The sequence below is a fragment of the Narcine bancroftii genome, chromosome 6 (genome assembly GCF_036971445.1).
Source record: "Narcine bancroftii isolate sNarBan1 chromosome 6, sNarBan1.hap1, whole genome shotgun sequence".
NCBI lineage: Eukaryota > Metazoa > Chordata > Chondrichthyes > Torpediniformes > Narcinidae > Narcine > Narcine bancroftii.
This window is the reverse complement of record NC_091474.1, coordinates 64,968,299-64,979,004: the sequence shown is the minus strand read 5'-3', so window position 1 is coordinate 64,979,004 and position 10,706 is coordinate 64,968,299.

The following is a 10,706-nucleotide window of genomic DNA, read 5'->3' as shown; positions in this document are numbered from 1 at the left end:
TGAACCCCACAGCAGCGTTCTCATGCTGCCCTTACTGCTCGGTCTTTTTCCTCATTGTAACTCAATACCCCTTCCAACAATGCCCGAATGTGAGTGATAACTTGTCAGACTGTTCGTGGAAGAACCCCAGGTACCAAGTGACAAATAAACAGAAACTATTTCATGGATTTTTGACATTTTGGTATTTTTGGCAATTTAACTGTTGGGTCCTTCGGTGGAGAAACTCCGAGCGTACGCACGGCTGAACGGCTGTGCCAGTTAACGCAAACTGTTCACCCATTCATTGAAGTTCAAGCACTAAATCACTCAGAGAAACCCACTATTTGCAATTGACAAAGATTCTCACCAGCTGTGAATCCTTGGAAGGCTGACTTTATGTAAAATTCTCATCCTTGCTCATTTTGTGTTCAATGTCACAGAGACAAAAATAACCTTGAACAGGACGTGGAGAATTGCCTTAAGAAATGTATCTTTCTACCCCTCTGTTTGATGAGCCAGGCAGTGGCGTCACCAGGGTTGGTGTCACCCAGTGCAGTAAATCATGGTGCCCCCTCCCACCCACCATGGGCCTCCTCTCGTCCCAGACCATACAGAATTCCTAAGGTTTTTTTTGTACTGACGTTACTCGTAAATCGTAATTCCCGTATATCACTGAATGTAACGGCAATAGTAATGGGATAAACAACCAGCAACATTAAAATTACACCTTTAAATTACAATACCATAATGCACAGCCTAAATTTATTTACATTTACATAGTTTCATGTGGTTAAAGTGAAAATTCAGTAAGAAAACAAAACAAAAATGATAAAGGACTACATCAAAATTATGTTAATTTTTTTAAATATATTTTTATTGAGTTTAACATAATAAATAACAATGAGCTAATGAATCAATTATGTACAGTGCCCTTTAGCGTGCGCATTATGTGAAGTGTAGAGTAAGAACGACGCACACAGTCGAGTCGAGGTCAAACACTGATTTATTTCTCTGCCTGCTCTGTTTATATTCACTCCCTGCCTCTGACGACAGGAGTGACATCATCACAGCGCCAGCCTCCGACTGGCTGGCATCCCTTTCGTTGCCCGCTGTTTTCTGCCATGCAGGAGGTCACGCAAGTTGACAGCTGTTGGTCCCTGTGGGGCCTTCACGATTGCTGTGTTCATTGGCCATTTTGTGAGTCGGGTCGTGACTCGGTTGGCAGGCCACTACACGACCATTCCCAGAACCGGCAATTGGAGTGTCCGTTGCCACTTTGGGCGGCCTACCTCTGCGTCGTGGGGGCTGAGTCTCGACTGGCTGGGTAATGTCTACGTGGGCCAGCTTCAGGTGATCGAGGGTGAAGGTTTCCTCTTTGCCGGCAAAGTCCAATACACACATTGACCCATTGTGCCTGACGACCCTGTATAGCCCCTCGTATGGCCTTTGGAGGGGTGCCCAGAATGCTCCTCCTTCACTCAAAAACATATTCACAGGTGTGCAAGTCCTTGGGGAGGAAAGATTTGGGCTGGCAGTGCAGCAGGGGCAGTGGACGGGTTAGGGTACCCAGTCTTTCCCTTAGCTGTTTCAGTGCCACCATGGTGGTTTCTGGATCCTTGGCAGCAGCTAAGAACCCACTGAAGATTACTAAGGGTGCACCGTAGACCATTTCTGCTGCAGAGGCATTAAAGTCCTCCTTTAGTACAGTGCGAATCGGCAGAATGACCCAAGGCAGCTCATCCACCCAAATGGGCTCATTGAACCAAGCCATCAGGGCTGGTTTTAAGTGTCTGTGGAACTGTTCCACCAACCCGTTGGCCTGTGGGTGATATGCCGTGGTTTGGTGAAGTTGGGTTCCCAATAGTTTGGCCAGTGCCATCCAGAGCCCTGAGGTAAACTGTGCTCCCCTGTGGGAGGTGGGATGTTCCGGGTCTCTGAATCTGAATACCCAGGTGTTGATTAGTGCCCTGGTGCAGGTCTCTGTGGTCATGTCGGCCATCGGGACCACCTCCAACCACCTTGTGAAGTGGTCAACCTTAACGAGGAGGTATCTTGCCCCATGGGAAACCAGTAGTGGCCCCATGATGTCAACGTGGAAATGGCTGAACCTACACTGCGCTGGCTCAAAAGTCTGGGGAAGTGCTTTCGTGTGTTTGCACCTTGGACACCTGGCAGAGCGTGCAGGTCTTGGCCCACTGACTGACCTGCTTGTGGAGCCTGTGAGATGAACCTGATGGCCACCATCTTCACCGAGGTTCTGATGGCCAGATGCGCCTAGTTGTGCGCCACGTCGAAGACCTGTCGTCTCCATGCTGCCGGCATGATGGAGCGGGGTTTGCCAGTGGAGACATCGCAGAGGAGCGTCTGGTTGCCGGGGGTGATGACAACATCCTCCAGCTGCATCCCAGAAAGCACCATTCTGTACACCGTGATCTCAAGGTCATCATGTTGTGCCTTGGCTTGGACTGACTAGTCTATGCCCTGAGATAGGACGTGGACGGATTCAATGGTGGGACAGGAGAGTGCGTCAGCCACCATGTTACACTTGCCGGTGATGTTCAGGATCTCCGTGATGAATTCGGACATGTAAGAAAGGTGCATCTGCTGCCTGGCCGACCACGGGTCAGACCCTCTGTGAAAGGTGAAAGTCATTGGTTTGTGGTCTGTAAAGACCTTGAATTGTCTGCCTTCCAGAAAGTATCAGAAGTGCCTGACAGTCAGGTACAGCGCCAATAGCACCCAGTCAAAGGCGCTGTATTTAAGTTCAGGTGCATGTGTAGGCATCGTCAGACAGTGTGATGGAGTTGAGGTGAGGGAAGACAGTAGTTTGGACTCCCCCAGAGGCATTGTTTGAAAGTTCTGGTGTTCACCAAATGCCACCCTTTCAAGTCTACCAGCAGGCAGTGGCATGCAGGAAATTGGCTCCAGTTCCGCCACTGCTGCAATGGTAAAAGTCCACTTAAATCGGTGGCCAGCAAATTGTAGGGGAATGTTGAAGTTGCCGTAAGTTGGTATAGAGGTGTTGTTTGTTGGCCTCAGTGCCAGACCTGGCTTGGTGTTCTGAGTGTTATAGGCCATGGGGGAGGAAGGACACTTATTTCGGCACTGGTGTCCACGAGGAATCACCTTCCTGACAGAGAATTCCACATGTGGAGGAGGCTGTCACGTTGTCCACAGCCATTAATGACGCTGGCCATGCCGTTTCCCAGAAACACGCAGGGTGGACGGCATCGACAAGCCCTCACACCCGATCGCTGATGGTAACAACAATATGGCTGGGTAGGGGATCCACTTTTCTCTGCGTCTGCTGTGGCCTCATTGCCGGCTGGGCTTGGGGTTTGGCGATCTGTTACACTGAGGTACTGTTTTCTTTCTTCGCTCTCCAAAGCACGTCCTCCCAGGCCGCGACTTTCCTCGGGTCGCTGAAGTCCTCATCGGCGAGCAAGAGTCGGATCTCCTCAGACAGCTGCTCCAGGAAAATCTGCTCAAAGAGCAGGCAAGGCCTGTGCCCCTCTCTGAGTGCAAGCATCTTGCTCCTGAGGGTGGATGGGACCCTGTCCCCCAAACTGTCCAAGTGCAGCAGACAGGCTGCACACTCACGCCTTGATAGTCTGAAAGGGCGGGTTAGTAGCTCTTTGAGATCACTGTATTTGCCTTGCTCCAGAGGCTACCATAGGATATCGATGACCCTCGCTCCCGTGTCCTGGTCAAGCAAGTTCACTACATATGTCATAGTAGCGGGTGTCGACGGCGGCGATCTGTTGAAGGTGGAACTGGGTCTCAGCCTATTCGAACCACACGTGTGGCTGCGATCCCCAGAATGTTGGCAGCTTGAGCAAGACCGAGTGGAGAGCTTCTCGTTCCGTCATCTTCGGGTCCAACTGCCGGTTGGACTTGTCGGGGTCACCAACGTAGCGTGCACACTACACGAAGTGTGGAGTAAGAACGAGTCAAAGTTGATTTATTGCTCTGCCAGCTCTGTTTATATTCACTCCCTTCCTTCAATGACTGGAGTGATGTCATCACAGCGGCGGTCTCTGACTGGCTGCCATTCCTACCATTGCCTGCAGTTCTCCACCGTGCGGGAGGTCCCACGGGACGAGGGCCATTGGTCCCTGCAGAGTGGTCACTGTGATCACCGGCCATTTTGTGAGCCAGTTCATGCCTCGGTTCACAGGCCGCTACAGCCTAACATTTTTCCAGAATTTCAGAACTGTCAATCTCCAAAAACCGGCACTTTTTTTCGGAGAATGACATTACACACAAGTAATTTAATTTCCTGTAATAAATTTTCCATTTTCAGAGGAAGACCTGCCCACCCAGTCCCCACCTCTGCCCACAACCCCGTGGACGCCCTCCCTTACCTTCAGTGGAAAGGTGACTCTCGGCCCTCAGCACCCAATGGGAGAGAAGCTGGCAGAGGCTGGCTCAATGTGGGAGTAATGTCCATCTTCCTTACTCACAATTCCAACAGGATGGTTTGCATCTGAGCTGGAGGGGCACAAATATTCTTGCACTATATTTGCTTGAGAGGCACAGGTGCATTTAAACTAGATAAGAAGGGGGAAGGGAAACAGATGTAGGGGAGAAGGAAGAAAAGAAGATAGTAAGATAGTGAAATGCAGTAAGTGAGAGGTGGAGAAGATCTTAAATGTTTATTTTAATGCTAGGAGCATTGTAAAAAAGGTAGATGAGCTTAAAACATGGATTGATACTTGGAAATACGATGTTGTAGCTGTTAGGGAGATGTGGTTGCAGGAGGGGTGAGATTGGCAATTAAATATTCCTGGATTTGTTGCCTTAGATGTGATAAAATGGGAGGGACAAGAAGTGGAGGTGTTGCATTGCTAGTCAGAGAAAATATTATTGCAGTGCTTTGGCAGGATAGATTAGAGGGCTCGTCTAGGGGGGGCTATCTGGGTGGAATCGAGGAATGCGAAAGGCAAAGTAACACTTAAAGGAGTGTATTATGGGGAGCGAGAATTGGAAGAGCACATTTGTAAGGAGATTGCAGATGCGTGCAGTAAACTCATGGTGCTGATTGTGGGAGATTTTAATTTTCCAAACATAGACTGGGAGACCCATACAGCAACGGAGCTGGATGGTTTGGAGTTTATAAAACATGCACAAGAATATTTTTTTGCAGCAGTACACAAAAGTACCAACTAGAGAAGAGGCCGCATTGGATCTCCTGTTAGGGAATGAGATAAGTCAGGTGACCGAGGTCCGTGTTTAGGAGAACTTTGGGAGAAGTGATCATAATGCCATAAGTTTCAAAATAGTTATGGAGAAGGACAGGTCTGGACCCAGGGTTGAGATTTTTGATTGGAGAAAGGCTAACTTTGAGGCAATGAGAGAGGATTTAAAAGGAGTGGATTGGGGTGATTTGTTTTATGGGAAGGATGTAATGGAGAATATTATTGAGGTCATTTAAAGGTGAAATTTTGAGGGTACAAAATCTTTATGTTCCTGGTAGGTTGAAAGGAAAGGTTAAAAAGATTGAGGGAGCCATAGTTTTCAAGGGAAATTGGAAACTTGGTTTGGAGAATGAGAGATGCCAATATTCAATATAAGCAGCGTGGAGAAAATGAGGTGCTTGAGGAATATAAAGAATGTAAATAGAAATTAGAAAAGCTAGAAAGAAATTCAAGGTTACTTTGGCAAATAAGGTGAAAGTAAATCCAAAGGGTTTCTACAGTTCTATTAACAGCAAGAGGATAACGAGGGATAAAATTGGGACCTTAGAGAATCAGAGTGGTCAGCTGTGTGTAGAACCAAAAGACACGGGGGAGATTTTGAACTATTTCTTTTCTTCAGTATTTATTGAGGAGAAAGATATTGAATTGTGTAACATAAGTAGGGAAGTTAAGGAAACTGTGATAATTAAAGAGGAGGAAATTGTAGAACTTTTAAGAAATATAAAGATGGACAAGTCTCCAGGTCCTGACAGGACTTTGAGGGAAGACAGTATAGAAAAATCAAGGCTCTGACAGAAATATTTAAAATGTCATTTGCAACGGGGATGGTGCCAGGGATTGGCAGATTGTGCATGTTGTTCGATTGTATAAAAAGGGTTCAAGGAATAAACCGAGCAATTATCGGTCTGTAAGTTTGACATCAGTGGTAGGCAAACCAATGGAAGATGTTCTTAGAGATGGTGTATATATAATTATCTGGATAGACATGGTATGATTAGGAACAGTCAACATGGATTTGTGTGTGGAAGGTCATTTTGACAAATCTTATTGAATTTTTTAGAGGTTACCAGGAAAATTGACAAGGAGGGTAAGGCAGTGTAGAGCTCGTCGAAAGAATCAAAGACTTGTTGATCCAAACCAAGGCTTTTATTAGCAAAAGACAAGAGCTCTTCACAGGTGGCCACCTCACTCCTAATGAATTGCCTGTTTTCGTAACTATATTGCTGACTTTTAGTGGCCACAGGCTTCCAGCCAGGGGTGAGGTTTGCGAAGAGTGCTGGTGGGGCAATCCAGAGTGTGGAAAGGCCGCAGGATTGGCCCAGGGGCACGGGAGCGGGTTGCTCGGGTGCTTCGGGGGTGGGGCGATGGCAGACTGAGAGGGGGGGTGGGTAGGTCATCAGTCGCGGCGGTCGGGCCCCGGCGGTCATCTGCGATGGACGCTAGGGTCCAGTCCCTAGAGAGCTCGGTGGACTTTAAGGCTGCAATCCGGGCCACGTCCTCTAGTTTTTCTACCCCTTGCTCAAGCAAGCGCAGCCTCACTTCGTTCAATCGGAGCCCAGCCACATAGGCATCCCGGACCAGATCGTTTGTGATCTCGGCAGCAGTTTTGTCCACACAGTTACAGTCCTTGCCCAACGCCTTGACTACTTGTAAATATGCCCTGCTGGACTCGCATGGCTGTTGCTTCCTCGACGCAAGTACGAGCCGGGCAAGAACTCTGTTCACCGGTTGATTATACAGTTCTTTCAGTACCTTTATGGCTGCGGTGTAAGTGGTCTCATCCTAGATGTTCTCGTAGACTCTCAAGGACACCATAGACAGCAACGCTGTTAGACGCTGGTTATCCTCCTCCACCTCAATGAATCTCAGGAAGTTTTCAAAGTTCAGCAGCCAGATGTTAAAGGCTTTGAAGGCTGTAGCTGACTGTGGGTCGATATCAAGTTTTTCTGGCCGAGTTAAATGCTCCATCCCTTTCAAAAAAAATTCTTTTTGCTAATAAAATTGTAGAGCTCGTCGAAAGAATCAAAGACTTGTTGATCCAAACCAAGGCTTTTATTAGCAAAAGACAGGAGCTCTTCACAGGTGACCGACCAGTCCGGAATAATCCGACCTGGCTAGGGACACAACCCTTCAAGGCCCAGACAGTAGGTGTGGCTTAGCTCTCAGCCAATTGATGTAAGCACAGTCTAGATACAGTAACTATATACACTATATATACACTATATACATTGGTGATAGATCTGTACTATCACAGGCAGTGGATGTTGTCTATATGGACTTCAGTAAGGCCTTTGATAAGGTCCCACATAGAAGGTTAATTTGGAAGGTTCAATCATTAGGTGTGAATATGGAAGTAGTAAAATGGATTCAACAGTGGCTGGATGGAAAATGTCAGAGAGTGGTGGCGAATAACTGTTTGTCGGGTTGGAGGCTGGGGTCTAGTGATCTGTGTTGGGTCCATTGTTGTTTGTAATATACATTAATGATCTGGATGATGGGGTGGTAAATTGGATTAGTAAGTATGTAGATGATACCAAGATAGGTGGTGTTGTGGATAGTGACAAAGTTTTTCAAATCCTGCAGAGAGATTTGGGCAAGTTAGAAGAGTGGGCTAAAAGTTGGATTTTAATGCTGACAAGTGTGAGATGCTACATTTTGGTGGGACTAATCAAAATAGGACATACGTGGTGACTGGTTGGGCTCTAAAGAATGAAATTGAACAGAGAAATCTAGGAATAATGGGACATGGTTCCCTGAAGGTGGGAGGGTAGTGAAAAAATGCCTTTGGAATGTTGGTCTTTATAAATCACAGCAGAGTATAAGAGTTGAGAGGTACTGTTAAAATTGTACAAGGCATTGGTCAGGCCAAATTCGGAATATTGTGTTCAGTTCTGGTCACCAAATTATAGGAAGGATGTCAACAAACTATAGAGAGTACAGAGAAGATTCACCAGAATGATACCTGGGTCTCGCCACCTAAGTTATAGAGAAAGGTTAAACAAGTTAGGTCTTTATTCCTTGGAGTGTAGAACACTGATGGGGATTTGATAGAGGTCTTTAAAATTTTGAGAGGGAGTGATAGAGTAGACATGGATAAACTTTTTCCGTGGAGGATGCAGGAAATTCGAGGACATCAACTGACAGTTGGGGGCCTGTAAGAACTTCACAAGTAGGTGTTAATTGGACCTGCTGTGGAGTAATGGATTATTGTTTTGGAAAGCAACACATGAACGAACTCAGAAGATTAAGTCTGGTGCTGCAGTCTGAGTGGAGTTGGCTGTTCTAAGATGGTCATGTGGTTTTTCTCTGAGTGAGAGAGAGAGAGTTCAGTTCTACAGCAGAGGAGTTATTCCAATTCCTAAATGGCGGGAAAAGGTTCACGAAACTAGATTTATCACAGCAAATTAAATTGGATCAAAAAAATGGTAATCAATACCCATCTGGGGTGATTCACGTCTGCGGAATATCAACAGCTCCTGCAATACTTCAAGCAGTTCTGGATAAATGTGGGATATTAACTGGATGATATCATTATCACAGGATGGGACGACGCAGCGCATCTCGTGAGCCTATAAAGAGTCCTAACCTGACTACAACAAGCGGGTTTCCGGCTTCGCCAAGACAAATGTGTATTTAAGGTACCCTCAGTAACATACTTCGGGTTTACAATTAATAGAGAAGGAATCCAAAAGGTACCAAAGCCGTCCGCAGAGCACCCTGCGCATCAAACAGAGCCGAGTGACAATCGTTCTTATCAGGAGCACTTTCCAAACATGTCCACTGAACCAATTGTTAAAGAAAAAGATCAGAAACGGTACTGGAACATAAAAGCTAATGACGTGTTCAACCATTGAAAAGAGCCATTGATCTCAAGTGATAATGTGCTTGTCCACCACAACCCAGACAAAGAAGGGGCTCTCGCGGTTGATGCCTCAGCGGTACGTTTGTGGGCGGTATTGTCACAGGTCACGGAAAAAGGCGAACAACCGGTGGCTTGTGCGTCCCTCTCGTTGATGGCTTGTGAACATAATTAGGCACAACTGGAGAAAGAAGGATTGCCCCTAGTCTTTGGAATCAAAAGATTTCCCCAATACTTGTCTGGAAGGAAATTCACCTGAGTCACCGACAACAAACCACTGAGTTTGATCTTGGGTCCGACAAAGGGCATTCCGGTGCTAGCGGAATTCAGATGCTCGCCGCTTACGATTACAACTTGAAACATAAACCGGCAGAACAAAATGCCCATGCCAGTGCTTTATTGTGTACCTACCCCTACCTGAAACTGAACAGACAGAAGTGGACAGCAGAAGCGGCAGCTATTAACCAAGAACAACTTCACCGCCTACTGATGACAGTGAAAACCATCCGCAAAGAAGTGAACAATCTGAGCCTGTCAAAGGTCCCCTACTTTATATTGAATGGGTGGCCAGAAGGAGACACTGTTTCTCCAGTACTAAAGCCTTACTCTACGCGACGCAATGAACTAACTATTGAGGAAGGTTGTTTATTGTGGGGAGCTAGGATACTCATTCCAAATAAAACAATGGCAAATGGCCATGTGCGCAGAGTTCCACAACGATCACCCAGGAATGATCCGAATGAAAGCCCTGGCGTGAATGCATGTTTGGTGATCGATATCAATGGACATCGATATCGAACAAAGAGTGAGGAGATGTTGCTTTTGTCAGGAAATGCAAAACCCAAGGCACCACAAGCTGAAGCGAACCCATGGAAATAAATGGCCATCCCGACCATGCCACAGGATTCACGTGGATTTTGTTGGTCCATTCATGGGGGCAGGTATCCTTATTGTTGTCGATGCACATTCCAAATGGCCATCAGTATCACACATGCTGACAACAAGCCAGACAATTGAAAGACTACGAAGTATGTTTGCGTCCCACAGATCACTTATAGTACATCTCCGATAATGCACCTCAGCTTGTATCAGATGCTTTTAAAGTGCTTCCACGTAACAACGATAGACGACACGTGTTCTCAGCACCTTATCACCCAAGCTAAACGTTTTTTACGAACATTTAAGAAGGCCATGAAAACTTTTTAAAAATCTGAACGTTTCTTGGAATCACAAAACCGCAGGTTTCCTCATGGCATTTAGAACTGTCAAGTCTATCTTTTGGCATCTCCTCACTGCCCAAAAAAAAAGAGGAAGGCCTGCAGAATTGATGTTTGGTGCAATTTAAGGACCTGACTCTCCGCAGTACCCCTGGACATCGGAGTTTGTATCGAATAATCCACTTCTCCAAGTGAGGCAACTAGAAGTGGCAGAACGAGTGCATGCACGAGATTACAGAGACAAATAAAGAGACCTGGATAACAGGCTAAGCCCCTGTTCACATTCCAACAGATGGAAGTGACACATCGACTAATTGAGAGCGGGAGATGGTCCAATCCTGAATACAGACGAATCCCGAGACTTTCCATTTTGAGCCAAGGACGACCTTCCCGAGGTAATATCAAGAGATGAGACACCATCAACGTCGGCTGCTCAGGAGAGCCGTGGAAGCA